Source organism: Athene noctua, chromosome 15 (genome assembly GCF_965140245.1).
Source record: "Athene noctua chromosome 15, bAthNoc1.hap1.1, whole genome shotgun sequence".
Classification (NCBI taxonomy): domain Eukaryota; kingdom Metazoa; phylum Chordata; class Aves; order Strigiformes; family Strigidae; genus Athene; species Athene noctua.
Genome location: NC_134051.1, coordinates 14,588,933 through 14,594,543, shown reverse-complemented (window position 1 = coordinate 14,594,543; position 5,611 = coordinate 14,588,933).

Here is a 5,611-nt window from a genome sequence, read left to right as displayed (position 1 = left end):
TGGAAATTGCACAAGACTGGGGAAGGGTATTGGAAGCAATTTGCCACTTTTTAGTTGTCTTGCATAAATATTTTCATTAAAATTCTCTTCAGTAACAGTATATTTCCTGAAAATAGCAAGATTATTTATAAGTTGAAAGTATGAAAATACTAATATATAACATTACTTAAAGAAATTTACAGTTTGTCACTTACATCAGTTGATTTGTAGGGTCAATATAATAGAAAAATAAAACTAAAGAGAAGGAAATTAAAGGGTATAGGGATTTCCGTGCCTTTGATTTTATTTTTTTAAAAACATTCTAGTTAATGAGTAATTATTCTATGGCTTCCCTACTCCACAACATAAATATTCAAATAGCTTGATATATATTCCAATAAGAAGCAGGTTTTTGTATGTTAATGGTAGTTTATTGTAGTGGGAAAGAGAGTAGTATTTTAAATATGCAGAAAATACAAAGCAGAATTTCTCAGTTTAGTGAAAAAAGAAATACATAGGCAATCCCATGCATTGCTGCCATAAAGCATTGACTTATAAAGGAATAAAAATAGTGTAAATGTTGAATTCCATTACTTATGTTTTCCCTTGCAGAATGGGATGTTTTCTTTTTTGAATGAGCGGGAATAAAAGTCCATGAATTTAAAAACAAACAAAAAAATTGCAGTTATTTCATAGAGCAGCTTCTGATTCTTGCAGACCACAGTCTGAGAAGCTCTGATGGGAAAGGTTAGATTTTAACCAGCTGGCTCAATTTCATTGAGAACTTAAGAGAATGAGAGAAATGGCAGTTACAACATAATTTATCTTGATAACCAGAAAGATTGAACCACTTACCACATTCCCATAGTGCAAATATTTGTGTAACTAGGTTTTCTGGGTCCTTTCTTTGCCTAGCCAGAATCTTTGACAGCTTTCCTCTGTGCCTTTCTAATGTGAATTTCTTCTGGGCTTTTCCTAGACAGATATTGAAGAACATGAAAGAAGCACAAAGATTTTGTTTCTCCTGTTTAATTACCAGTGCTCCTCATTGTCTTTACCAGCTATTATAAATGCACACACTATAAGATAATACAAATAAAGTAACAGCACATAACAGAGATAAACAAAGAATTTCAGAAAGTAGAGGTCCCAACAGAGGGGCATTAATTTTGTACGTGTGTTTTAGGAATATGAAAACATAATTTAAAGTCTTTTTTTAAACTTCTGAAGCTTAGTCAGGATTTTGCAGAGTGTTTAAGTCATACGTTTTTATTATAAATTATTCAAATTTAAAAGCTGGTTAAGAGACTGCAAAAGTATATAATCAGTCATCAAATGTATAGAAGAATATATCTTCAATGTCAAAATTGATTAAAATTCATACTGGATATGTTTTAGTTGCGTAGGGTTTTCAGAAACATCAAAAAGTTGGGTGGATATATTTGGCTTTGAATTTATTTTTAAAATATGAAAATAATTTAAAGATTAAAAATTAACCTTTGAACAGCTGTGGTATGTCAAGGCCTTGAGGGGATAAAGGAAAAATAGGCCAACAGAAACAGAATATTTTTAAGGATTTTAAGTATTATATAAATAACACGTGCATTCTTTAAAGCAATGTTACAAAGTACATCAGAGATATTAGGGACAGATTTGTAGAGTCATCTTGGGTATTCTTTCCAGTTGAGCTCTTTTCCACAGTATTGTAATCTATAGCCATGTGAGTTGTCCTCAGTCACCTACATACATATTGTTTCCTCCTGAAAAATAGCCATCTGATAGAAATGAAGGGCTTGCTTTGGAAAGGACACATCTCTTCAGTAGTTCAGAACTGCTACTAGCATAGATTCTGTGACACCTTGCTGGGGTTTTTTCTGACTGTATCCACCATAAAGTAGCAGAATGTGTACATAATAGACATTTAAATTCAATCTGTTTTGAAGGGACAAAATACCATTACGAATTCTCACTAGTAGAGAAGAAGTGCCGTGATAGAAGCACAGTGGTTTTCCTCAGGCTCCTCAGGAAATACTTTGCGGTTATTTTAGCACTGAGAAGCCAACAATCAGATTATACAAGTTTGTTTTACCAAGAAGCTAGGCAGGAAAGGTAGTCAGTGTCATGAATTATCTCCTTATCAGACTCAGGTTTGCTATCCCACATTGCTGTTCCAAACTCCAGATTGCTAAACTCTATTTTAGCAATCCAAAATTCCATTTCAGCAATCTGGAATTTGTCCCCTTCACTGGTGAAGCCGGATGAGAAGGAATTGTCTGTTGTGTTTGTGTATTTCTAGTTACCACAGAAATCTTTGTTTTAAAAAAATCTTTAGCATTCTTTTAGACTTCCCTTTCTTTTAGGAAAATTTATTTTTTTTTTTTAGGGAATCTTTCTTTAATTCCTACTAATAGTATAAAATATAATCATACTTTCATAACAACAATGAAATAGTATAATAGAGAGATAGCAACAATAACAGATTGAAAAACTTTAAGACTAAAATTGTACAAGATGCCTTCTAATTATTTACAATCAGCTTGATATTATCAGAGATTCTCAATACAGAACTTGTAGCAAAAGACATAGAGTTGATTTTTACAGAACACATGTAAGCTTATCATCTTATATATTTACTCCTTATAATACAACTCTCAGATCTTATGAAAAACCAAAAGGGAAAAAGAGAAAAGAAAAATATGGTTTTGTTTTGATTTTTTTTTTTTTAAATTAAAGGGAGGAACTTTCCTGTTAAAAAGATGAAAAGTATAATAATAATAAAATAGCAGACTTGTTCAGGCAAACACATTGAAGTCATTCAGAAAAATAACTGCATGACATCATGTGAGAAAGATAGAACCAAAAAAGGGCAAGTTTTATAGGCCAAATAGCTTCTATTCATTCTGAAAGAATTTGTTCTACACGCACAAGAATTGGGAGAGAGAAAGAAATAAAACCTTCATCCTTGGAAGCTCACAAAATATAAGTATGTTGTCCCAAATAGAAAAGGTCAAAAAACCCCTGAAAAAGAAAATGATAAAGCCATGGCTCTAATCAGGAACGCTTACTGAGAAATACAGACTGGCTGCTCAAAAAACCAGAGCTGAAAGTTACTCCCAGTAATCTAAAGGAGTCCTGGAGCCATTGTGAATCATCATGTGGTCTTGTTATCTTACATTTTCAGCAAACTAGTGTTTGCATATAAAAGGATGATTTTTGACACTTTTTTCTATCTTGATCTCTCAGAGTAGCATGAGGAGTTTTACACCTTTATGAATTTAGCAAGGTGATTCCCAGGCGCTTGTTTGGCAGTAGCAAGTTTCAGAAACATAAGCTGCTACACAAGCTGATCTGTGCCCTGTAGCATAGCCTGTTCTTAAGCAGATAATTGTGTTGTCTAAACTAACCCACATAGTTCAGGAAGAAATGATGCATTTGAGTTCAGAACACTTCCAGGACTAAAGTACTACATAGTCTGAATTTTCATGTCCCTTGACATATTCAGGCTACTTTGAAATAAATGCTATGCTGAAAACAATGGGGTAAATCTTGCTATGGTGGTTTGAGATTACCGTGCCTACTCGTTACCACATAGCAGAACAGAACAAGCACCTGCCTCAGCTGTTTGAGTTTGTTATCTGACGTGGTAGCATAAATCAGTAAAATGGGCTTCTGTCTTCAAGGTTTGGTAACAGGTACATGTGCTGTATTGCTGAGAACTATTTACAATTGCAGCATCTGTATTAGGCATACTTATCTCCTGCCCTTCCCTGTGTTCCACATACAGGCAGTTATTCTTCAGGATGGCTGTTCCCCATCTCTGTTACTCCTCATGTTGTCTGGTAGGAAAAGCTTTTCACTGTTGTAGTTCTCTCTTTGTATTTTCTTCTCAGCCATGAGAATCTGCATTTATAAGCTTGGTGCACAAAATCTAAAATGGTGGTGGTATAGATTCTTCAGAGATCACTTTTCAGCCCCAGTCTTCATAGGAGAGTTGTACTGTCCTGGTTTTGGCTAGGATAGAGTTCATAACCATGACAGACTCTGTGCATAGAGCTGGATACCAGGAACTCACTTCCTTGTTAAGAAGCACATTCTTCTCATTGCATCTACTGTCTCTTACTGTGTCTATAAAAAGAGAAGGCAGTGCTCCTGTACAGGATGGAGTATTCTTATGGGATATAGAGATGGATGATATTCCTCAAAGAATTCTGATTACTTCTGAGTAACCATCATTTACTTTATCACAACTGGATCTGCGGAGCTATAGGCATGTTTCCTATTTTGCTGTCTTTATTAGGGAAATGATAATCTGCAACAGCTTGCCACACCTTGATTGCTCCATGAACCATAATCAGCACCCTTAAATTTGACTCTACTGAAAAAAAAAATCTACTTCATATTAAAATTATGCTATTTTTGGTTGATACTTTTGGGGATGTATTTTTCCTTTTTTTGGAATGCTCCTACAATAGATAGATGTCATAACACATAATATATAGCTTTATTGATACTGTTCAAATTACTTTTGTCTAGATGATTTATTGACAGTTTTCCACCTTGTGCTTATCCAGTAATAGTGCTTGGAATTTTGTTTTAAAAATCCAGTTATGTTTATTTACCTGTCCTATTATTTTGTGGCTTTCTGTACTTCAAGGGCATGTGTCCCTGGACAGATACCTGCTACTGCCTCTTCATTGTTTCCACATTGTCATTACTGCACCTTCCCTCCAGCTGTTAGCAATTTTCACATCATGTGGTCCAATCCACTTTCCTTATTAGAAATCTTGTTTGTCCTTGAACATGTGCAATATGCATAGAAATTAGTATATTACCAAATTAACGTATGAAAGTCCTTAAAAATTATATTTCTGGGAATGTGGTTAAACTCATGCACTATGTTAGTCATAGCATTCTGATTTTATCAAACAACAAAGGAGCTACTCTTTGTCAGGAAGAAAATAGAACAGCAAAAAAAAAAAGCATCAAAAGTTTACAAGAGCAGCAAGGTGATATCAATAGGGAACTAGCTGTGTTATATGAAAGATGAAAAGGAACTAGTTTAAATAGGTACAGCTGGACAAGATTAGGATAGTTGGGTACCTTTTAGAGCACAGATACAGATAATCACAATTATTGTGTTGAATCAGTCCAGGGCTACCTTCAGAGGGTGGTGCATCTTAAAATAGCATTATTGTCACACACAAATGTCATTTCCAGAAATAACACCTCAGGCTTCAGAGATACACTGGTGCTTGAAAGCAGATTTGCTGACTTTCTAGCATATAGATATTGATCAGCTTTATTTAGAAAATAATGAAATAGAGTATTCGAGATACTTCTAGCTTTGTGATTTAAAACTAGACAAGAGTAGTCCTAAAATTCTAAAATACTAGCAAGGAAGTGCCATTCATAAAGGAACTTATTTAGACTATGAAAATTACTCTTTGGGATCATGCAGTTTTAAGGCAGCAAACCAATCCAGACTAAAAATGTGGCTGTATTGATGAGCAGTGCCATCTGAATATTTTACAGTACTAATATGAGAAGTAATGTGAGATTTCTAAACTTCTGTGCACAACCTAAGCATTGTGGAAACATGGTACTACTGTTACAAATAATTTTGCTTCCATTT